This window comes from Corvus moneduloides, chromosome 14 (assembly GCF_009650955.1).
Source record: "Corvus moneduloides isolate bCorMon1 chromosome 14, bCorMon1.pri, whole genome shotgun sequence".
NCBI lineage: Eukaryota > Metazoa > Chordata > Aves > Passeriformes > Corvidae > Corvus > Corvus moneduloides.
In genome coordinates, this window is record NC_045489.1 from 8010484 (window position 1) to 8024760 (window position 14277).

General features: G+C 48.4%; 2 long non-coding RNA genes across 2 annotated transcripts; one reads left to right on the plus strand and one right to left on the minus strand.

The window, feature by feature from the left end:
* Positions 1–3853: 3853 nt before the first annotated feature.
* LOC116451083 lies at positions 3854–6293 on the minus strand. Its single transcript, XR_004243086.1, has 2 exons — positions 5853–6293; positions 3854–4593 (listed from the first exon to the last, which is right to left on the minus strand). It is a non-coding gene; the product is annotated as an uncharacterized LOC116451083 (long non-coding RNA).
* A 128-nt stretch (positions 6294–6421) lies between these two features.
* LOC116451082 lies at positions 6422–12886 on the plus strand. The gene is made up of 2 exons (XR_004243085.1): positions 6422–9222; positions 10643–12886. It is a non-coding gene; the product is annotated as an uncharacterized LOC116451082 (long non-coding RNA).
* Positions 12887–14277: the final 1391 nt, after the last annotated feature.

Sequence of the window (14277 nt, forward strand, 5' to 3'; positions counted from 1 at the left end):
AATACCACCCTCTACTACAAGATATTGAGCAGCAGATTCAGCCCAGGAAACTGCCACTACAAAGGTTAAAGTAGGGGGAGGATATGAGTGAGAAAGGGATGAAAGGAAGAGGAAGCTTCACAGACCCTATTACCTTTGACTACTAAGGAGCTGCTGAATACTTGGGTCATTCGTTCCCCCTTGCTCAATGTGTGAGTGAGGAACGATAGCAAAATAACCTACCAGAAAGTGTGAAAGGATCCATCCCCAGGAGATGTGTCAAGAGTGTGTTCCAGAGCCTGATCTTCCTGCTGTGTTTGACGAGGGCTGCCACGGGGCAAAACGTTTACTACACTGACTGAGATACTAATGGGAGTCAGGGGATAAATGGGAGAAGAGGGAAACAAAGAAGTCACTACAGCAGAGGAGAGATGAACTTTCATAAGAGGGAAGTGCAGAAAGCTTGTTTATGAGCTGCTGCCAGGAAATCCTGTGACTAACCTTATTTCACACACCGATTTTATGGACTGAAGTTGTATTTGTAGCAGGCAGGATAAAATGCATAACCAAGCTGTGAAAAGGTGGGCTCACCCCTCCTTTGGACGGTTACAGCACTCTCTGAAAGCTCTCCTGCTGTGAGAGCATCCCACCAGAGCAAGGCTTTGCCTTTGCAGCAGAGACTGTTGCCTAGGGGCCCAGGAGCAGATTTTGTAACCCTAGGGAGGAAAAAAACCCAGCAAATCTGTATTCTTGCAGAAAGAGCTGTTCTTTTTGCAGTTCAGAGAGAGCAAATCTGACATGCCATAGTTTTGCACTATGCTGGTCTGATTGTTCCTGTGCAGCACAACAGGGCGTCTAATCTCTTTCCATTCCCTCTCTCCTGCACCTGTCCTCTCCTCTTTGCACTCAAAGAAAAGCAAGACTTTATGTTTCTAAAGCTTCAGTGACAACTTACGGATCATATGTGAAATGTATAGAATGGACAGGAGTGTTCTCTAACAGAACTTTCTACTTTCAACCCATACTACAACGTGGACAGAAGACCAGAGGTGATCTGGAAGTTTGTGCAAGTCAAACAGGATGGACCTAAACTACAGCATCACCATAAAATGCCTGTGCTCATGGCAGGGAAAGGTAAGGAGGATGCTGACAGACTTTTCAAAAACATCGGGGAGGAGAAGGAAGGCTCAAGGGCAACAGTGCCAATGCAGAAAGATTGTAAAATAATGCTTGATTTGGTTAAACATCAACTCAGGTAAGAGGAACAAGCCAGCCTCCTGAAAGGGTTTGCACAAGCCAAAAGGATGAACTGTTTGGCTAGGCCATATAGGCATGTGTAGCAAAAGCAAGCAAATAAACAAGTGAAGTGATTTTTCACAAACAGGCTAAATAACAAGAAAAATGTTGCAGTGGCAGGAGGTATTAGTCTGGGCTGGAGGGTCCTGTGAGTGGAACAAGGTGCATGTTGTGTCTCAGCTCCGTCACTGCTGTGTGCCCATGCTGCCTGCCCCTGTGCATCTGACAATGGGGTGCTGCCTGGCAGGGTGAGCCAGCATCCTCAAATGTCCCCCCTGCCCCACATCCAGCCATCAAGGAGAGAAAACCCTGCAAAGTGCTCTTCATCCTCTGCCAGCTCTTGAGGCAAGATGGGTCACCAATCTGCAAGTGTAAGGTCAGAAAGGGCAAGTAACACACCAAGACTGGCCCAACATGGTACCAGTCTGCAGAGGTTTGTGCTTGAGCTGATTCCCAGAGCCCATGAGCTGCTCAGAGGCAGCACCAAGCCCTGAGAAACAGGCCCAGTCACCAGATACTTGGCCTTACGCCCCTGTGGATTAGATAGGTTCCACCCGTCCAGTTTATTATCCTACATGCCTTCTCTGGCATGTCTTCCAGTGCTACAGTTCGGTGATTTATGGCTGCTCGGTGGGATGTATTGCTGGATACTGGCTGGCTTGTCCCAACCCAATGAGCAGATCTGAACTGTGTACTGTTGGCAAGTCATACTGCCACAGGGATGGACAACCACCACGGCTTTATTTTGAGCTGTGGTGCTTTCCTTTCACTTCTCCCTGAAGTAATGGGCAAAGGCAGTGGGAACCTGCTTTACTCCGATATATGGCTGTAGAGGGAGCAGGGACATGGCCAGCCACAGTGGGTGGCCCCTGGCAGAGATGCACACCATGACATTATACTGCAGGAACTGCGTTTGCACTTGCCAGAGCACTGGGCTCCCTCATGCCAAGACCCAGTGGCCCCTGTGCCCATATCTCTCCCACCACTCCTGTTCCCGGCACAGGCAGTGCTGGGACTCATCACATCCAGGTTAGATGGAGCTCCTGCAGCCTTGTTTGTATGGTTGCATTCACTTCCTGGCTAATTATAGCTGGGGTAGATTGAAGCCTCTCCTGGTGCCTCCCCATCTGGCACAGCATGTTTGGGTGAGCAGGTAAGGCCCTGGCAGTGCATCCTGCTTCCCACCCATCTCCCTGTTCCCACCACGGCCCTGCACAGCCCTAACCATTCTGTGCTGTCACGTTGCAGCCAGGTCTGTGCAGAACCTCACCTGCAGCTGCAGTGCTTCCCCTAGATTTCCCCAGCACTCTTAGCAGGGGTTTCTGCAAGTGGTTTCTGCAGGTGCTTTGCTGTGCTCCAGAGGTGCCTGTATAAGTTCAACCCACATGCCTTTGCTCTCAGGTCCAGCAACTTGCCTCCCTCCACCTGCCCATGCTGGTACTCCTGTGGCATGCAAGTACCTGAACTTTGGAGCAACTGATGCCAGCTGGATATCATTGCTGCGGTTCTATATCAGAATGAAACCACAAAGCTCTCACACACATATGCAAACATTTGTGTGCATGGACTGCAGATCGATCTTTAGATCATCGTGATAAACACCCTGATGTGTCCTACAGCACAGCTTCCTCAGCTTTTTGGTTTTGTCCAGTTACTTCCCCAGCCTGGAATTGTTCCCCAGGAGGGACCTGAAGAGCAGGCCACAGCACAGAAAGACCCCATGTGGTTTCCCTGGGGTCCAACATAGGTAACCCTTTGCCCTGGACTGGTTTTTGAGAGCTGCCTCCATGGGTGGCTGGTGCAGACCTGGATGCACATCTCCCTGCCAGGGACAGAGGTGATGCCCAGCTGGTCCTTGGCTCAGTGCATGCCCCTGGCACATGCCAGTGGGGAGGGCTACAGCTTCCTTCCCTGCACAGATCCCTGAAACTTCCTGGGTGTTAAAGAGTGGGGACCCTTGTGAGGAGCTCTGTTCAACCTGGTCCTATTTTCTCGCACTGGTAAAATGGCAGGGATGAGGAGGTGGGTTGTCCCAGTTGCTGCCAAGGCAAGAGCTCAGCACCTCCCACCTGCATCCAAGTTTATACTGTGTCTCCAACATGGTAAAGGAAAATACAGACTGGCAGCATGCCCATGCAGCAATCAATCTGCAGAGTAGGGGAGCATGAGGATCAGAGTCAAACTCACTGGGTCAGGTAAGGTGAAGATGGGAGCCTCACCCTCTGGATCAGCCCCCATCCAGGAAACCATTTCCATGGACACCTGCCCTTCTCACTACAAAAGCCACTCTGAGGAATGGTGCCATGTGTCCCTGCTAAGGTCCCATTCTCTGGAAAGCCACTCTACATTGGCCCTTGTTGCCCAGAAGTCTCCACTTTCTTCTGCTTTGGGAGATGAAGGAAAAGAGGGAAGGCAAGCAGCAACTGATTTCCTTTCCCAGCAGTAACTCTCACACCAGTTAGTGGGAAGAGGCAGCAAAACTGTGACCAGATCACACAGAGGCAGTGAGCACCTGGTGAAGCAAGGCCTCTCCCCGGTTATCTGGTAGATACATATCACATAACACCTGCACCAGAACTGCCTTTGAAGCCAATCTGTTTATGAAACAAAAATGAGAGAAAATAACCAAGTCAACCAAGGTGTTTGAGCATGAAAAGGAAGCTCAAGTCAATTAGCTTCCCTCTGATGCCTGAAGTGGATGGGGATTTGGGGGTGGAGGAGCGATGAAACAGCAGATTATCTGACTTTCATGCATTTGCCAGTCTGGCCGGTTCCACGGGATTTCTGGCTGCTGACATCACTGTGCTCCTCCAGGAACCAGCCAACCTACAGTAGTTTTCAGGAAATGCCAAAGAGGTGGTCATTACTGCTTTACTAATAGAATGTCACCCTTCCCCATCATCTCAGGCTTTCAACCTGGGCCTGGGCACTCCACTCTGCCTTCTGCCCTGAGGGACTTCCCAAGTACTTTACTACATCAGGCTGTCCTGGCAGAGCAGCCCCGAGTCCTTTCCTATTTATTTGTCCCATTCCACATTTATTTGTCCCTCTTGGTCTGGCAGGAACATAAAGCATGTTTGTATCATGTTCCTCCAGGCACCAGCACTGGATGTCCACAATGGTGCAGTAGTGCAGAGGTAACCTGCCAACCACAGAGATGTGTAGCAGCAGAGATGGCTTCATCTGTGCCACATTCTGCATGACCACAGCACCCTGGTCATGCAGTTCTGCTGCTGGGAGCCCTAAAGCAGAGTGTGGCACATTGTCAAACATCCCAGAGTGGCTGGTCACAGGTCACAGGCTGCTTGGCCCTCCTTCCTAGAAAACACAGCGTCAGTTAAAGCAAAAAAATCAGATTTTGTGGAAGTATCAGAGACTGGCTATTCCCAGGGAGTAGGGGTCAAAGCTGACTGTAAGTGCCCTCTCTGCAAAACGGAAAATGAGATCTGCTGCTGACACTGGGTAACTATTGGGCAATACAGCCATGGGCAGCTCTCACCCACTGGATTTGCTTTAAAAAAAAAAAAAAATTAAATTTCAGGATACGGATGTATAGGCAGCTTCTGGTAGGTTCACATCACAAGAGCCCCAACTGCTCCCTTCACACCCTTGGGCTACATTTTATACCTTGACCAAAGCCCCTTCTGGTCCCTCTGGGTGCTGCTCAGTGTTTGGGTTAAGGATTGTGCATCCACAGTGGAGAAGTAGGAGGAGCAGGAGGACTCACACAAAAGCAGGAGGTTGGTACAAGGCTGCAGTTCAGGGACATTCTCAGATGGGAAGGTCCCTGTGCTCTGAGAATTTCTTGGAGCTGATAATCCCCCACGACCAGACATCCCTCAGTTTATTCAAACAGCGGAAGGGATGTGCTCCCTCTGCTCACCTGCTAAGCCAGGCGCCCAGCATTGGCCCGACTGACCCTGGAATATCCATGCACTCCTCGGAGCCCACCTGCATCCCCCCGAGCAGTCTTGCACTCCCATGAGCACACCTGCACCCCCAGCCCTGGCTGTGCGGTTGCCGGTAAGGCCGCAGGGTGCCGGGTGTGAATGGGGTGGGGGGCTAAGTGTGCAATTGGGGGCCAGGGCACGTGCAGAGGTGGCCAGGAGGGCATGAGGGGGTCCTGGGCACAGCGCAGCCTGTGCTGGAGATGACGGGCTGGGAAGGGGCGGAGGACCCCGGCAGGAGCCGTTTGTAGGAGCCTCCTGCCACCCAGTGTCGGCTCCAGCCAGCGCCGCGCTCCGCGGCTCCCCCCGCCAGGGGCTAGCGGGGGCTCTGCAGGCAAACAGCTTTCGAAACATCAGTTTAACAAAAGCAAAACCCAAATCAACACTCCCACCCCTTAGAAAACAGCCAGAAATCAAACAAGTCCCCAAGACACACTTCTTCCAAAAGCCCTCAAAAACCAAACAAATCCACGGCCATCCTGAAGCATCCTGAAGGTGTGCAGGACACGACCAAGGTCCCGGCGGATGACACCAGCTCTGCCCCCCCCACGCTGGCCATGCCGTCTGGTCTCAGGGCCGATGACAGTGTCACCCTCAGGCCTGCCCGGTCGCACTCAGGTCATTAGTCACCTTTGCACTCAAACGTGACATTTCCCCTTGTGCAACGTTGGTTTGATGGAGGTGCAGAGGACGGGCCAAGCGCTTCCCCTCCGCTCCAGAGTAACTTCTGGACCTTCCGGCCACTCTCGGCTGACTTGGTCAAGTTCCCAGCAGGTCCCACCCGGTACCTTCTCCTTCCCGGGGTCCGGGCCGGCCTCCGACCGCCCCGGGCCGGGATTTCCCATCTGGAGCGGGCACCGAGCGACGGAGCTCGGGCTACGGAACCCGCAGAAGAGGTGGTGGCCGGGGCCGGGCCAGGCGGAGCCACAGCCGGTACGGCGAGAGCCGGGCGGGGACGAGACCGCGGCGGCCGCCCAGGGGTGGGGAGGAAGCGTCTCCCACGGGAGGAGGGGGGACAGGGGGGCGGCACGGGTCGGCAGAGGGCGAGAGAGACCGGGAACGGGAGAGGGAGACCGGGAGAGGGAGAGGAGAAGGTCAAACAGAAGAGGTAACGGCTCGCTAGTGTCGCTGCTGCTACCGCCGCAGCGCCGGGACCGTTTGTCCCTTTGTTCTTTTTCCGTTTGTCCGTTTGTTCGTTCGCCCCGCGCAGCCCAGGGGCAGCACTGGCCGGTCCGCTACCGGGTCATGGGTCAAAGGGTGATGAGGCACTAACACAGGTTCCCCAGAGAAGCGGTGGAAGCTCCATCCCTGGAATGGTTCAAGGGCAGGTTGGATGTAGCTTTGAGCAGTCTGGTCTACTGGAAGGTGTCCCTGCCCATGGAAGGGGGATTGCAAGAAGGTAATCTTTAAGGTTCTTTCGAACCCAAACCATTCTGAGATTCGATGTTTTTTGCACATGGGCCTCTTTTGCTGGAAGGACAATCCATTTGCAAGGACACAGTAAATCCAAAGTCCATACAGTACTGTACCAAAGGATTAAAGTCTTCACTCTTCAATACCTTCTTACTCAACCTCGCTAATTTGGTTCTTCTGAATTTCAACCAGAAATCAACCAGAGATCATTCACATATTATTACAGGGCTGTTCCTCTTTGTTCCTCTATTTTGAGCAAATAATGGCTCAGGTGTCTCTCACTGATATATTGCTGACTGAGGACTAGTCTTCTATACTGCTTATAGAAGAAATTTCCCTTAGATACCAAATTTAGCATGAAAAAAAAAATCCATTTAAGGGCCTTCAGGAGGATCAAGACATAAAAGTAGATTCTATGATTCTACTTATCAAACCCACAGCAATGGTATTAAAATGTAGGTTTATGACCCCTTCCTCAGTATTTATTAATTAACACTCCAGACTAATTTTGACAGATAAATATGCAGCACCCAACAAGTATAGATCACATGGTAAGAGACACAAGCATCCATCCATACAATAGTCCAACAATTGTGTTTCATTTTATACAGATAACTGAGACCCAGACATTGCAACCAGCTTCTGATTTACGTTTCACCAGTCCCCTTTCACATTCTGAGCCAAGAGCAGTAGCGTCTTTAAGGCTTTTGTGAGTGTTCCTTAACCCATTCCACGGCAACCACCTCACTCCTATTCCCTTTGTTCTGCCATAGAAGATTCCTCTCTGATCTTTTTTTTTCCTGCAGCTCTTGAGGATCTGCAGGCACTGACCGGCACCACTCATTGTGGGTTTTCAAGACAGTGGTGTGTCTGTGCTGTGGTGGCCGCTGGGGATGGGCAGTAGACAGGGAAGGCCCTGAGATGGCAGGGGAGGGCTGTGAAGGGTGGGGGCTGTGGGGACTGGCGGAGGATCGACATGGAAGGGGCTGCTCTGGTGGCGTTGGGTCTGCTGGGAGTATTCAGGGGGAGGCCTTGCTGTGATGGCACTTGGGGGGAACCAGTGAGGAAATTGGAAAGCTGAGAGATCTAGTGGAGTTGGTAAATTGTGAATCATTGTACTAAGTAAACTTACAAGCAATTTACTTTCAATATAGTAAAAAAAAAAAAAAAAGTTAAATATAGAGCTACAAAATTTGAATTCAGTTACTGGTTTTTTTTTTCTTTGTGTTTGAGCTGAAATTACAGGTGTAATGTTTTATAGGGTTTCAAATATGGGGGATAAACACAAAACACTATGTACAATTATTCACTGACCTGGCACTTGGGCCAGGGATTTTTATTTGTTTTTACAGCATTCATGATTTCTGTGGTCAGTGCAAGGCATCCTTATCCCATTTCCACAGTAGCTGTGTATGCCCTGGAAATTCTTTCCACATGACCTAATTTCTGAGCTATAAATTAACATTCTTTTTTAATTTACAAGTGCTGTGAGACATTCTGAATGCTTGTGAGTCTTTTCTAATGTCCTTTACTATTTAGTGAGAAATTCTCTGTGCTCACTTCAGTGTCATGGCATTTCAAGGGGGGATCACTGCTATTGTTTACAGGAAGTGAATGTTTTTAAGGATTGCAGTTGTAGTCATTTTGGCTTCTTTTTCAGAGCTGTCAAACCTAGAATGCATGCCTGATGACACAGATTAAGGACATTCTAGAGAGAGATTCGTTCCAGTGCCTGTGATATGCCTGTTTAGAACATAAGTAATATATATAGACATTATAAAAGAAAGTTGACAACTAAGCCATGTGCTAGAGAGATGCTTTCAGGAAAGGAATCCCATCTTAACTTTGATCACATGGACAGAGAAGAACTGGCAGTAGATACACTAATCTCTGAAGTCAATTTTATCAAATTAGAAATAAAAAAGGTTAGCAATAGTCTTTATCCATGTGATTGTCGAACCAGTCTGGACTACATAAGTAACGTTAGTTCCGTTAGTGCCAAAAATTGCTGTAGTCTGTGTTCATTTGGTACAGCTTTGTCACCCTCTAGTGCTCATATCCAAAAAGCTGGTAAGCCTGCTGTTACTCTGTAAATTTTTAGCTGTATGGATTGGTTCAGGGTTTTTTAAGGAAGAATTTTTAGAAAAGAAGCTGATTGCTGGCCAGTCATTTTCCAGCAGTAACACAAGACATTTTTAACTGATGTGGGATCTAAACCAGGAACTCCTGATTCCTAGGCTACAGTTTTAATCTCTGAACCAGTCTTTCATCATTATTTAACTTCTTGAATTGAGTTTCTGAAACTTGATACGCTAAGTACTGAAGAAAAAAAGAGATTTGTTGTAGTACAACTTCTTTTTGTGAAACACCCAAGAAAGATGGGATTTATTCTTTCTTTAATTGAATGCTTTATAGTAGTTTTGATAAGTTTTCCTTTGTTTTATTTAAGATGTTCACTTAATTTATTAATTATGTCTTTATTAGGATATTAGTTGCAGTGTTCAGATTCTTCCCCAGCAAATAGAAAAATTGCAGTAATTTAGAGAATTAAGCATAAGAAGAAATAATCTTCATATGCTGCCAGATGGTAAGTTACTAGTCTTCATTTCTTTGATGTAAGAGATGAGAAAAACTGTTTAAAAAGAACAGATTCTTTGTTGTTGCTGTTGCTTCCCATCCGTCAGGTCGTGGTTTCCCAGTTGGCTGAGTTGAGCACTGGAAAGCAGGTGCTGCAGTGGTTCTCCAAAGCAATTCTCAGAGAGGGGTCAGTACTGAGACATTTTTTCTGCAACCTGCTGGTGGTGACAAACCTTCAGTTTTACCAGCTTTTGCCCGCTTGTATCTTTGCTTCCAAAAGTAGCTGGGAGACATGGATGACTTGAACAGTGTATATATTGCTAGGAAAGTATTTGCAGGACAAGCCAGTTTTAATGGCAAGTAAGTAAATTAAAATCTGGACAGGTGATAAAAATAAACCTTGCAACTTATACAGAAACACGAGCAGGGCAAAGTAAAGTGACCCTGTACAGATCACTGTGCCAGCAGGAAACCCCAAATGAGCAAATTTCTTGAAAACATGCAAGGAAAGAGTTCTTCACATACACCAAATGAAATACTGGAAAAGGAATCATTGTTTCTGAGAGCTAATTCTTTAAGTATTAAAAATATTTCACACCAGATGGATGCTCATGGAGAAGGGAAACCACCAAGGATGAGAAGGCAATTGATAGAAAGGCACACTGCAAACACACTGTGCTCTTTCACAATCCAATCAAACCTGGAGACATCTCTCTCTCTGGGCAGGTGACAAGTGAGACCCAACCCAGGAGCCATTCTGTGGTTAATCCCCAGCCTGTGGCTAATCCCCAGCCCAGCCAGAGTAGCACATAAGTAAATGAGGTGATTTGGTAGGATGGTAGCACTACAAAACAAATTGCAAAACCCTGTGTTACCAAGTTCATTCCAGCAGGTTGTTTTGCCAACAAAGGCTTTCAGAGAAACTCGTTTTTCTGCTCAAATGAAATAACTTGTGTTTGTGCTGAAGTCTGCTCATTAAATATAAAATTGGAAAATCATGCAAGAAAGTCTTAGAAAAAACTGGGTCAGAAGGGGCCTCTGGAGGTCATTCTGTCCCTGCTCTATTCAGAGCAGAGAAAGATGTGATTGCAAGGGGCTTCCTTTTGAGCTCAGAGAACACACGGACCACAATGAGACAGGCACCAAGGCTGTGCCCAGCAACGGCAGCCTGCCTTTGTCACAGCTCCTGAGGTGCAGCACCTGCTCCTGCAGTCCCTCACTGGGACACACTCCCTCTGCATGTTCCTTGTCTGTAATTCTTGCTTTTACAAAAATAAATGATATTTCACCCTTCAAAAATTTTCCCCAAAGTGACAGAGGAAAACACCAATAAAAATGCAAAGGTCACATTTTCCTGTGCTTTCTAAAATAAAATGACAGCTGTAATATCTGAATTATTTACTATAAGCATGACGTTGTTTTCTTTCCAGGTGCTTTCCTAACCTACCCAGGGCTATTTTTCTCATGCAGAGGCTCATGGCTGTAGCCACTCCCAGGTGGCACACACTAAGAGTGGAACCCCAGAAGCTGCACAGGGAATTGCTGAAAACCAAAAAAGCCCAGAGTTACCAAAGATTTTGCCTTCTCCTTGGGGCATGAGTGCTGGCAGCTCTGAATCTCCTGGGGCCTGGAGATGACTGTCACTGTCCCTCCTGCTGTCTGCTGCTGCTTTTGCACTGAGAGAGCAGTGAGATCTCAGGCCTTGCCACTGGTGCCACACTCCTGGGACACAAACAAGAGCAAATGCAAATGACAGCACAGAACTGTCCTCTCTGCTGACTGCTGCATCCTGAAAAGCCAAATCATTTATTTTGTATTTCCTTTGGGTCTGTCCAGGTGGGGATTGCTGACCCTGCTGTGATTCCCTCTGCTCTCCGACGTTTTCAGTGCCACTTGTGGTCACTTCAAAGGGGGCTCAACCCTGTGAAAAACGAGGTTCACTCTTTATAAAATTTTAAGAAAAGTTTAATAAAAGGGACAATTAGGAGGCAACAGCAAAAAGGATATTACGGCCGGGTGCTTTGACAGAGCCAAAGGCACAGTTCTACATCCAAAAGATCATCTTTAAAGTACATCGCTTACTGCATATTCATCACCATCATACATAATTCATAAATTCTTTAGAGTTTCTAAGTATCATCCCATAAGCCTTATCTTCCTCCTTGGCTCCATTCCATCTCTGCCCTCTCCATCAATTCTTCTCTCTGGTTTCGGGTCTTCTTCTTCTCTGATAAGATGTTCCAGGAATGTGAAGAGTCTCTCTGCCCACCTTCTCCAAACCGACTACATAAACAATAGACGATCTATACCATGCATTACATCATAGAACCTAGGCAAAGTTTCTCCAACATTAAGTAACATGCAAAAAGCCAACATCATAATACATTCATAACAATTATATAACATGCGAAAAGCCAGTATCATAATACATTTATAACAACCCCATGCCATGTGCTCTGCATTCCCTATGTTCTCATTCCCAACTGTTTTGCTTTTGCAACTTCTGCAGTTCTGCAGCCGAATGGCAAGTGCCATTTGGGTTTGGGGTTTTTTTATCTTTTCTCCTTCCATATTTTCTTGTTGGGAAACGGATCCCTCACTAAATCCATTAAAACCTGGTCTCTTCCATGGACTTGTGTATCTGCAGCAGGGATCTTTCCACCAAGCAATGTTGCTGCACTCTCAGCATTTGCTTTAGTTTACACAGCTGTTAGCAATAAGTGTGTGTGCCTTGATCCCCAGGCATGAAAGCATCAGATCCAGGAAGGAAAAAAAAAAGGTATTACAGTTTTGCTTGGGTTTCTTTTTGGTCATTGACTTTTTCTTTTGTGGACAGGTCCAAGCCCTAAAGCATGAAACACATTGCAGGACCCCTCAGCAGTGTCTGTCCTCCTGCAGTTACTTACACAAGGTGCCGCAGGCTCCAGCCTGTTTATTTCTGTGGGACAGCCACCATCACTTACTACCCACTTACTGAGATGTGCTCCCATGTTCAACCCCTTGGTTTACTAAGTGGAAGCTACTGTAGAATTATGCCTGCCAGCAACTGCTTCTTACTCTCTTAATGCCCAGCCACACTCAATGCCTGAGTCATGCCAGTCTTTATTTTCGGGAATAACCACACTCCATGCACATGCGTGCTTAGTTTAGGGCTCTCTTATTTATGCCTCCAGGACAAAGCCACTAGATGTGCCATCACATTCAATGCTTTGATGGGGTTTTTTAAAGCTTACTGAGCATACGTGACCTGCTAATTGAGTGGATTTTCATCGCTGCAGAGAATAACAACCACCTCTCACAAAGGCCCATCTACCTGCTGGATTTCCACTTTCTACACCAAGCCAATATTAGCAACACTTGGAACAAAGCCCTAAGTGTGGGATATGCGCGGCCCCTGCCCTGGAGAGAGGCCTGCTGATAATGAGGTTGCACAACCTCCTAGCAGAATCCCCTTGGAAAAAGCAGCACTCTCAGTTACGGCGAGAGAGGACACAGACCCATGATCCTCTGGGAGACCCTATGTAGGTTCTTTGTAACCCATTGGCTTTTACCCTCTCACACCCACCCCTGTACCCCTAGAATATATATATGTGCTCCTGTGAGACCAGAGAACTCGTCCCTAGCCTCCCTTTGCGAGGTGCGGGCTAATAAAGCTGCCTCATGCGGAACTGCTATACGAGCCTCCCGTCTCTCTTCTCCTGGTCTGGCCTGGAGATTGCCTCGCAGAGCAAGAGCTGAAATCACTAGCTGAAAATCACTAAAGAGCTGTTAGCTTCTCTGCAAAGGCACTCCACTCTGGTGGCTGAGGGAAAAGCTGCACGACCCCGGGAAGACAGTTCCTCGTGGGACCATCTCACTGGACCGGTTACGGTTTCCTGGGTCTGAGCTACAGACCCCACACCAGCTACCACACCTGGCGCCCGAACAGCCATTGGACCCTGGACCACAGCTTGAGCTGCGTCTTCACCAGCTTCAAGACAGAAACAGCTGTTCGTGCGTTGTTCCTCTGAAGACAGCATCTGCATTATAATAGACACTTTCTGAGAAGGATAGTTCAAGACCCTCACCTCTCATGTAGGACGAAAACTCCTGAAGATCGAACTGGGCCAAACCACCCCTCAGCAGATGCTGGGTTTTTTTTGGACTTCACCAGAAGCCAGCCATGCCAGAAGACGGGATTTGTAGGTTTAAAATCGGGGTTCCCCCTCTTTTCGCGTGCATTTCTGTTTTCTAAATTCTTTTTGTTTGTTTTTTTTTTTTTCTGCTGAGGGAGGCATGGAACTCAAAAAATGGGAAATAGGCACTCTAAACCCCGCCTTTTCCAACATGACAGAGACTTATACTCCCTTCTCCTAAATCCCCTCCTCAAAACCGACTTTAAATTCTCTAAGGGTGTTCTTTCTAAGAAAAATCTTAAATCTTTCACTTTTTGGATATCTCGAAATTTTCCTGATGTCAGCAGAGATTCCATCCTTTCTGATCCGTTCTGGGACAAAGTGGGGAAGAAGCTCTATTCTTTTCAAGCTTCGGGAGACCTTTCTGTCTCTCAGTTTATCCCTTTATTTCATTTAATAGTTAAATCAATACGAAACATGTGTCACGTTGCAAGCAACTCCCAGCCAAACCTGCCCCCGCTTGCCCCTCCCCTCCCCCATCCCTTCTCTCCACCTGGGACAGAGGCTGGTCTGGGCCTCTGGCCCCAGGCCGGGGCGGCGGCCACCCCTACACCGAATCCCGACACCCCATTCCCAGCAGTCATCCCATCCCCAGCCCCCCCCGCTCGCCCTTTCGGTCCTGCTGCCACCCCCCAGGCAGCGCGCACGGGATCCACCCCACCCCTTCCCCCTGGGACGGACAGCTCTGCGCCTCCTCCCGCCCAATCCCCCTGTACCCCCGGTATTTCGCAACCCCCTCTCGCACCGGCTCGCGATGCCTCTGACCCTACCCCCCCCAACCCTACCAGTATCCCCCCGCTCCCCTCCAACCCCGCGGCAGCAGCACGGGAGCCGGCTCTGCCACCGCCCGGCTCCACCAACGCGAGCATAGTGCTAACGCCCCACACCGC